The sequence below is a fragment of the Macaca nemestrina genome (genome assembly GCF_043159975.1).
Source record: "Macaca nemestrina isolate mMacNem1 chromosome 11 unlocalized genomic scaffold, mMacNem.hap1 SUPER_11_unloc_1, whole genome shotgun sequence".
NCBI classification, from domain to species: Eukaryota; Metazoa; Chordata; class Mammalia; order Primates; family Cercopithecidae; genus Macaca; species Macaca nemestrina.
In genome coordinates, this window is record NW_027257572.1 from 970,001 (window position 1) to 979,984 (window position 9,984).

General features: G+C 52.4%; 1 protein-coding gene across 1 annotated transcript in view; it reads right to left on the minus strand.

Annotated features, from left to right (window-relative positions):
* The window catches only part of LOC139361133 (disco-interacting protein 2 homolog C-like), a 173,988-nt gene extending 164,751 nt beyond the window's left edge, over positions 1–9,237 (minus strand). Inside the window, exon 1 of the mRNA XM_071089626.1 lies at positions 9,099–9,237. The gene's annotated coding sequence lies outside the window, so the exon portion shown is untranslated. The remainder of the gene's footprint in view (positions 1–9,098) is intronic.
* Between the last annotated feature and the right edge of the window lie 747 nt (positions 9,238–9,984).

Below are 9,984 nucleotides of genomic sequence, written 5' to 3' on the forward strand. Positions count from 1 at the left end.
GTGGGTTTTATCCCAGGATGCAAGGATTGCTCAACAAACACAGATCAATAAACACGCTACATCACATCAACAGAATTAAGGACAAAAACCATATCATTTCGACAGATACAGAAAAAGCATTTGATAAAATTCGACGCTGCTTCATGATAAAAAGTCTCAACAAACGAGGCACTGAAGGAAACATACCTCAACACAATAAAGGCCATAGGTGACAAACCCACAGCTAACATAATGGTGAATGGGGAAATACTAAGAGCTTTTTCTCTGACACCTGTAACAAGACAAGGACGCCCACTTGTGCCACTCCTATCCAACACAGCAGTGAACGTCCTAGTCAAGAGCAGTTAGGCAAGAGAAAGAAATCAAGGGCACCCAAAGTGGAAAGGAGGCACTCTAACTGTCTGTTTGCAGACAATATGCTCTTATATATTTAAAAAAAAAAAAAAAAAGGGCTCCAGCAAAAATCTCTTTGAACCGATAAACAAATTCAGTAAAGTTACAGAATACAAAATAAACATATAAAAGTCAGTAGCATTTATTTTTTTTTTTTTTTTTTTTTTTTTTTTTTGAGACAGAGTCTGGCTCTGCCACCCAGGCTGGAGTGCAGTGGCCGGATCTCAGCTCACTGCAAGCTCCGCCTCCCGGGTTCACGCCATTCTCCTGCCTCAGCCTCCCAAGTAGTTGGGACTTACAGGCGCCCGCCACCGCGCCCGGCTAGTTTTTTGTATTTTTTAGCAGAGACGGGGTTTCACCGTGTTAGCCAGGATGGTCTCGATCTCCTGACCTCGTGATCCGCCCGTCTCGGCCTCCCAAAGTGCTGGGATTACAGGCTTGAGCCACCGCGCCCGGCCAAAAGTCAGTAGCATTTCTATAGACTAACAATGAGCCAGTGGAAAAAGAAATCAAGAAAGCAATCCAATTTAGTTACAAAAATATAAAATAAAAATAAAAATACCTCAGAAGAAGTCTAACCAAGAGGGTTAAAGATCTCTATGAGGAAAATGATATTCTACCCTCTGAAGGTAGAACAGTGGATTCTAGAGACAGGAAAGGGCGGCGGGAAGGCAGAAAGGGAGAGGTTGGCTAATGGATACAAAATTACATCTAGATAGTAAAAATGAGGTTTAGTGTGCTATAGCCTTGTAGGGTGACTGTAGTTTGTAATTTATTGTATATTTTCAAGCAGCTAAAAGAGAAGATTTTAAATATCCCCAGCATTAAGAAATGACAAATGTTTGAGAAGACAGACATGCTAATTATCCTGATTTGCTAATTACACATGATAAACATGTATTGAAATATCACACTGTATCCCATGGATATGTACCATAATGTGTCCATTAAAAATAATAATTGTTAAAAACCCAAGGGCCATTTCTCATTTGTCCTATGTCAATGTCGTGGTCCATTGGTGGAGACCTAGCCATTTGCAAGTTAGACTATAGTCACTTGAGCTGAAAGCAAATGAATCGTCACAAAAACTACCACTGGCACCAAGTCTTCTTTCCAGAATTTCCTGGCCACAACACTGCCACAGTCACTGCGGGCAGGAAAGACACACTAGCAACCAAGTTTCAACCCCAGCACAGTTGATGCTTTTATTTCTCTGGTTTGGAATAAGTGTGTGTTCATAACTTACATTTACTCCAACTGTCCCCTTGCTTAAATAGCTCCTTAAGGATGATTTCCTGTTACTAAATTCCAACAGCTTCTGAGCACCCATTATATTCTCCAAAGAAAATAAAAAGAGAAAATGTGTTGAAAGCCTGGTAATGTTCACTGAAGAATCCAGCATGATGTACTGCTTGAAATGGCCACTCCACCTTGTTCCTTTACATGACTTTTATTTATTTATTTATTTATTTATTTATTTATTTATCTATTTTTTGAGACGGAGTCTCGCTCTGTCGCCCAGGCTGTAGTGCAGTGGCGCGATCTCGGCTCACTGCAAGCTCCGCCTCCCGGGTTCACGCCATTCTCCTGCCTCAGCCTCCCGAGTAGCTGGGACTACAGGCGCCCACAACCGCGCCAGGCTAATTTTTTGTATTTTTAGTAGAGACGGGGTTTCACTGTGGTCTCGATCTCCTGACCTTGTGATCCGCCCGCCTCGGCCTCCCAAAGTGCTGGGATTACAGGCGTGAGCCACCGCGCCCGGCTTACACGACTTTTAAAGTAGCCCCAGTTATTACACATAATTGAAGCCATAATTTCTGCAATACCATTAGGTCCACAAAGGGTGGGGCCAGGGGACTTCAAAGTCTGTCTCTGAATTTTTTTTTAAAAAAGGAAAGCTTATGAGAGTAGGTAATGAAAATAAATATTCACAGGCCGGGCGCGGTGGCTCAAGCCTGTAATCCCAGCACTTTGGGCGGCCGAGACGGGTGGATCACGAGGTCAGGAGATCGAGACCATCCTGGCTAACACAGTGAAACCCCGTCTCTACTAAAAAATACAAAAAATTAGCCGGGCGTGGTGGCGGGCGCCTGTAGTCCCAGCGACTTGGGAGGCTGAGGCAGGAGAATGGCATAAACCCGGGAGGCAGAGGTTGCAGTGAGCTGAGATCCGGCCACTGCACTCCAGCCCGGGCAACAGAGCAAGACTCCGTCTCAAAACAAAACAAAACACAACAAAACAAAACAAAACCGAAAATAAATATTCACACAACTCAGAACAGGGGATGGTGACACATAAAGCTCCAGCCTGGCACAGGTTTCCGCCAGTGAGGGTGGGGACACAGACTCATATGGTCCCCACAATCCCCCAGAAGTGCCACAGACAGGTGGATGGCCTGAGGTAGAATCAGGCTCTGAATTCCGGGAGCTGTCTGGCTCATGTGCACCGCATGTGGTCCACAGTGCACGAGGATGTCCCATGTCAACAGTCCCGGTGCAGAGCACAGAATGCCCCATGTCACGAGCCCCCGCTGCAGAGCATAGCCCGAAGGTGCCAGCCCAGCCTCCTACACACTGGCCACCAAGGCACTGCCCTCCAGGAAGGAGGACCCCAGAGGTCGTGGCAGGATGAGGTTCTGCTCTTCATCATCCCCGAGCAGAGGGGAAAGTCCCAGCAGACACTTGGGGAGCCTCTACACGTGGCTCTGGGACCCTGAATGGAGGTTCAAAGTTGTCCCCAGATACGCTAGACTCAAACCTAAAACAGGTCATTCTTCCAGATATGCCCAGACTGGGACTTATATAGGCCATCCTTCCTAGCTTTCCTCTGGAAAAGCAGGCTTAAAAGAGTATCGACTAAAAGGGGCCACCAGGAAGAGGGAAGTCCTATCTTTAGAAAAAGAAATAATTTTTCTAAAAAAGAGGCACTGAGGCTCTGACCCATCTGATCACTGAGTACGTGCTCAGCAGCATCTGTCAGAGCAGAACAAGTACACACATGCTCTCCATACCCTGTGCTCCGGGTCCCCGTGCTCCCCGCTCCCATGCCCCCCGCACCCGTGCTCCCCACACCTGTGCTCCGGGCACCCGTGCTCCCCGCACCGGTCCTCACCACGCCCATGCTCCCCACACCTATTTGTGCTCCCCATGCCTATGTTCCCTGCACCCGTGCTCCCCGCACTGTGTTCCCTGCACCCATGTCTGCTCCTCGAGCTCTCTTCCACTGATTTCCTCTGTACGTCCCTCTTGATAGTCACTGTCACCTCGAATCACCTGGCTAAATGGAGGTAAAGAAAAAGTCTAGAGTAGCACATTGGAGGACAGAGTGGAAGTGGCTGTTTACCAAGCAGGGCTATGAGATGAGCGCATCTGATCCCCATTAATCCTGACGGTCAGTTGATTAGCCCTGTTCAACAGCTGGGGACACTGAGGTGTGGAGGGACGGGCTTGCTTACCCCGGACGATGCCGACAGTGTGGGCCCAGCCCGGTCCCACAGCCACCAGGAGGAGGCTCCTGAGTGGGCAGGCGCCGAGGTGCAGCGCAGAGAGCGCCTGGGACCCTGGCATAGACTCCTCAGGAAGGAAACAGAGAAAGGTCCACAGAGACTCAAGCAGCACAGAAGAAGGTCACCCACAAGTTAAAAATAGATGTTTGTGCTCTATCGTCCCAGCGTGCTAAAAATCCAGCTCGCTCACACGCACGGCCTGACGTGAGCCCGGCCTCCTTCAGCACTGGGCTAAGCGAGAGAGGCACCTGCCCCTCTCCTGACAATAGCAGGCTCGGCAGCTATTCTTCAATGTACTTGACACCCCTCCGTGAGGATTAAGCGACACTCTGTCGACACTGGCTAAGTTTAATCCCGACACAGCTAACCGTGTCGATCTGCAGTGAACAAACAACTTTCTTTGGATGACTCTGTCACTGACAAAGACCCTGAATCTCCCAGCAAAGCTTAGTGACACGACTTACCTTTCTGTTTTCATTCCAGGTACACTGGCCCATACGGTCTAGTTTACCTGCTGATAATGCCTTGGAAAGACCACCAGGGGGCCCCACACCATTTTCGGCTTTATAGGGATGTGAATTTCCCTTTGATGACAAAGGTAATGGGGAAATAAAACAAGGATCCAAAACAGATGCCTGTGTGTTTCCTGGGAGTGATAAGGTCAGGAACTGCCGCTCTGTGTCAGGTGAGGGAGTAACAGAGAGAATGGCACCCACTCCTGAGACAGGACCTGATGCATGGTGCAGCCACCGCCTGTGGCCATGGAAATTCCAGGGAATGCAGGCCCCAGTTGCATGGTACAGCCACCATCTGCGACCACAGAAATTCCAGGGAATGCAGACCCTCAGTCACATGGTACAGTTACCATCTGTGGCCACAAAAATTCCAGGGAAGGCAGACCCTCAGACACATGGTACAGCCACCATCTATAGCCATGGAAATTCCAGGGAACACAGACCCTCATGCACATGGTACAGTCACCACCTTTGGCCACGGAAATTCCAGGGAACATAGACACCAGTTGCATGGTGCAGACACCACCTGCAGCCGCAGAAATTCTGGGGAACGCAGACTCCAGTCGCACGGTGCAGCCACCACCTGTGGCCATGGAAATTCCGGGGAATGCAGGCCCCAGTCTCTAAAGTGTTATTTGTTTTAGGAACTTCACCGCAGTGAATGTGGAAGAGTTTCTCTCTGTGCAGAGCTCAGTATCCAGAAGGGAAGTCGGCTCTAGGAATGCCTTCCTCCTCTTCAGAGCTCAGGGCCCAGGGCTGACGCCCTTGGGAGGGGTCCTTGTTCGGCAACTGTGCCTGTGGAGGGTTCCCCAACACTCACCGTGCACCTCCTAGGAGCGGAGGCTACAACAGGGAGCCAGAGACCAAGCTCTGCTCAGACAACAGTGAGCTGATGGCCCTCCACTCTAAGTTCCAACTGCACGGAGTGTGTATTCCATGAATGCTTGCTAAATGAATGATTCATATAAGGTCGTCTGTGCTGACCTTTGCTGGTCTGCTGACTGTGGGCTTCAGAGCATAGACCTCATTCCTGGAGCAGCCAGTCCTTCCCAGAGTGATGGCTGCTGGAGGACAAAGCCCAGGGCTTCTGTCCTGCAGCAACGCGCTCAGGACCCTGCGCTGGGCACGCTGGGGGCCTCTCCAGCAGGAGATCCCCAGTCCTGACCTTGCAATATCAGTGAACCCCAGGGGAGTCCCAAGTGCTCAAAATCAAGTAAATGTCCATTGTGATTTAACATATCAATTATAGAAGAAAGGGCAGATTGCCACCTCCCTCCTCAAACTAGGGACCATAAATCGATCCACGGCCCTAACTGAGGCTCTGCCTTAAATCCTGCTAAAACTACCAGCCAAATACTCAAATTTACATTAGAGTTAAAGGAAAAAAAAAAAAAAAAAACTAAACCAAACACCTGTAAGAAATGATCAAGCAACCTGTGATACATCAACCTAAAGATTAAACATTAAAACAATGAAGTCGCAAGATATTAAAAGAGTATAAACTCTATGTGCATCGTGGTTCACGGTTCTAAAATTACACGCAGACAAAGACTGGAATGGAAGGGGGATAGGTTTACAGATACATTTTTTATTTTTTGTTTTTTATTTTTAAATATTACTTCTCTAATGTATGATTTGACTGACCAGATAATTCGACAAAAAAAAAAAAATCAGTTATGCCTATAGATAAATATGCACAGAATCCTTCTCTCTGATGCCAATGGAATTAGTTTGGGTCTGGCCCACAGTCTTCAATCTTTTAATTAAGACACAAAAACCAGGGCCGGGCGCGGTGGCTCAAGCCTGTAATCCCAGCACTTTGGGAGGCCGAGACGGGCGGATCACGAGGTCAGGAGATCGAGACCATCCTGGCTAACACAGTGAAACCCCGTCTCTACTAAAAAATACACAAAAAATAGCCGGGCGAGGTGGCGGGCGCCTGTAGTCCCAGCTACTCGGGAGGCTGAGGCAGGAGAATGGCGTAAACCCGGGAGGCGGAGCTTGCAATGAGCTGAGATCTGCCCACTGCACTCCAGCCTGGTCGACAGAGCCAGACTCCGTCTCAAAAAAAAAAAACAAAAAACAAAAAAACAAAACACAAAAACCATCTGTCAGGCTATTAGAAAAAAAAAAAAAAGATTTATAACCAGAAGCCCAGAAGAAAAGGACCCGCTATGTATCACAGTGTCTCTCCACGCCTCTCCACCCCGGACAGTGCTCCCTCTTTCCCCATTTTCATACCTACAGCACAAAGCACTTAGTAAAGAACTATCTCAATTCATGAGTCGCACAGCACAAAGGTCCCATGTCGCTGCCAAACATACCCTGCAGCCCCAAAACGAAGCGGCAACCCCCAGTGAAGGAAGAATGAGAGGCTGCTGGTTGTCATGTTAAATCTCGCAACTCAATGTCTTTGCACTTTCCTGCTTTGTTGGTTTCAAGGGCTTATTAAAATTAACCCCCCTACTAGATATTGAAGAAAGAAAGCAGGATGGTTGTGCAGGCTCTGAAGAGGCAGAGCCCCGGTTCCTCGGCCACCGCTGTCTTTCTACCCACAGCAGACGGGTTGACCAATTAGTCTCCCTTAGAGGGCACTGTTTATGATCATCGCGAACAAATGGATGCAATTGCTTCTTTTGAGATGTAGCAAGTTCTGGGACCTCCGCAGAAAAAAAAAAAAAAAAAAAAAAAAAAAAAAGGGCACTGGCGCAATAGTCATAACCTCTGCGTGACACACACAGAAGGAAAATTAAAGCCCTGGAGGCGGAGGCGTTCGGAAAAGGAAGGTGGAAGCAGGAAGGGCGCCCACAGAATAGAGTGGTCAGAAACCGACCACGTCACTAAAGGGCGCCTTAGACGGTCCAGAGGACAAAATATCCCTCTTTCCAGGTTAAACACCCATTTGCCACACAGCCAGTGATGGCAAGCAGGAGTTTGCTTTTTTTTTAAGACGTCGAAGAGCAACAAATAAGCTTAATAATGGGACTGACAGGGTCCTGGGCTGGTGACTCAGCTGATGTGCACAGCATCAAAACCCAGGTTCCTCAATGCACTCCCTCTGCAGTTCAGGACAGCACTACAACTCACCCCATCAATCACTGCTTAAAAAAGCAGTTGTAAAGAAAGAGACGACCCATTTGAAAGCAGCTGGAGGAGGAAGACAGAGCGACTCGCAGAATCCAACCGCTTGTAGCCTCGGAACCATAACAAGAATATGAAACTAGCGGGTCCAGTGTGAGGCAGAACAGAGACGCCGTCACGGCTCTCAGGAGGCTGAACGGGAAGCCCATGGCTCAGGCCCCGCAACGCCCTAATGGTGCCTGGAGCAGCCCACAGGTCTGTGTCCTTCGTGTGGGTTCACCTTCCTAGTTTCCTGGGTGAATTCAATGTACAGCATTTATTCGCCAAGAAAAGAACATTCAAATCAAACTACTGTCATAACTCTGAAGGGCTCTTAACACTCCAGTCCGCACGTTCAAAAGCCCACAAATATCAGTGCTGCCACTGTGCAGGTAACAATGTTTTGGATGCATCATGCACGTAACCAGTAACGATGTTTTCATGTTTTCCGTAGCCATCTCATTCGGGATACATAAATATCTGTGACGACTTGACACTTAGTTATCTGTGACTTTCAGATAGATTTAGCAAGTCTACCTGACGGAGAAGGCCTCACCCTCCTGATCCCGGGCACAGGCGCCCCTACGTGCACCCGGGGCCTGGGGAGCGCACTCTCCATCACCTCCCGCTCTTCAATGTTAAATGTCCTCCCGGCGCGCCCGCGTCGTGGGCCCAGGCTCGGGCCCCTCCTGGAGAGCCGCTTCCACATTGCAGGGCAGGGGAAGCCCAGAGCCCGCGCCGCGGCGCCGCTGACGTCCCGGAGTCCCAGCTTTCTGGTCCTTCCGGTCCGAGCGGAGGCTGGCGGGAGTGCCTGGGACCCATTTTAGTTTTCAGTTTTGTCACGAGCCGGAAGGCGACAGCACATGCGAGCACAAGAAACCCTTTTTGTAAATCTTCCAGCGGAAACGCGAGGGGCTGCCGGACCGCCTCGGAGACGCCAGGCGGGAACCCAGAGCACCCACGCCGCGTCCTGCATTGCAGCAGCCGGGACCCCGCCCACACTGCGCGGGGCACGAGGCTACAGGAGGCGTGCGGGGACCCGCCGTTTCTTCCTCGACACGCTGGGTGGTGGCGTGGGGCGGAGTTGGGGGGCGGGGGGCCACTTAGGAAGTGATCGCGCTGTACCCTCGCTTCGGAGGGGAAGCCCGGCCCAGTCCTACAGCTCAGAGGCAGAACGACCCCCGAGGGCGCTCCAGGCGACCCCTCTGCCAGGTTCAATTTAAAACATAAACCGGAGGGGATGGAAAGCTCACTATCTTTCGGATGGAGGTTCCTACGGCCATGTCCCTTCCTCCTCCGCCCCACCCGGCAAGGACCCCGGGGCTGCCTTGACGGTTCACGCTGCCCCTCAGGTACCCCTGCCCTGCCGCTCCCGGGCACCGGCTTCGACCCAGTTCTCCCGATCGCTTCCCCGCTCTTCTCCCCGGTTCTTCCCATCGCTTCCCCATCTTTCCCCGGGTCCTCCCATCGCTCCCCCCCTCTTCTGCCCTATCCCCCCATCCCCTTCGCCCTGTTCTCCCTCTCTCCGTCCGTCCCGACCTCGCCGCCTGGAGGGGGGCGCGCACCTTGAGCATCCCCGCCACTGGTCAGCACGCCGATGGCCTTGCCGGCCCCGGAGAGGTGCTCCAGCAACTTCCGCAAAGAGCCCTTGGGGGCCCGGGAGTCGTCCGCGTCCATGGCGAGGAGGCCGAGGGTAGTCGCTAGTCCGGGTGCGCGGCAGGCAATGGGGACCCTGCCCGCGGGCGCCGGACTCGGAACTGCTGCCCCGCCCGCGCCCCCGCCTGGCGTCAGCGCCCATGGGCAGTGACGGGCGGGGCCCGAGCGCACCCGAGGGCCTGCGGGGACGGGGGCGCGGCTAGGGGCAGGAGCAGGGAAAGGGGCAGGGAAAGGGCAGGGGCTGGCGGGGAGGGCGCGTGTGTAGGCAGGAGCACCTACGCGGGGGTCGTCGTAGGTAAGGGCCGCGCTAGCGATGGGGGAGGTCGCAGATGCGGAGGTACCGCCACAGGTGGGCGGGGTCCCTGTGGGTGGGGCCGCGTTGCTGGTGCGCGAGCCTCGCGGGTGGGTTGGAGGACTCTGGTTGGGGGCTTTAGAGATGCCCGGAGCGCCACAGGTGGGGGCAGGGGCAGCGTCCGGGGAGGGGGATACCGCAGGGGGGCGAGGTCACAACGTTTGCTGGGCGCGCCATGGCGGGGCGGAATAGAACGCGGGGAGCATCTCCCGGGGGGGGCAAGGGAGACCGTGAGTGGGCGCGAACGCCGGGGCGGGTGGAAACCCCGCACTTGCTGGGAGCGCCGATGGCGGGGCGGGATGGAATTGGGGCGCGGAGACCCTACCTGGACGCGGAGGCTCGCGGCAGGCCCGGCCGCTCCTGCTGTTGTCGGCGCCTAGCCCGGCCGCTCGCACAGCTCGTTGTTGCCCGCAGGATTCCTCTGGGGGCTGCGCTGGGAGCCC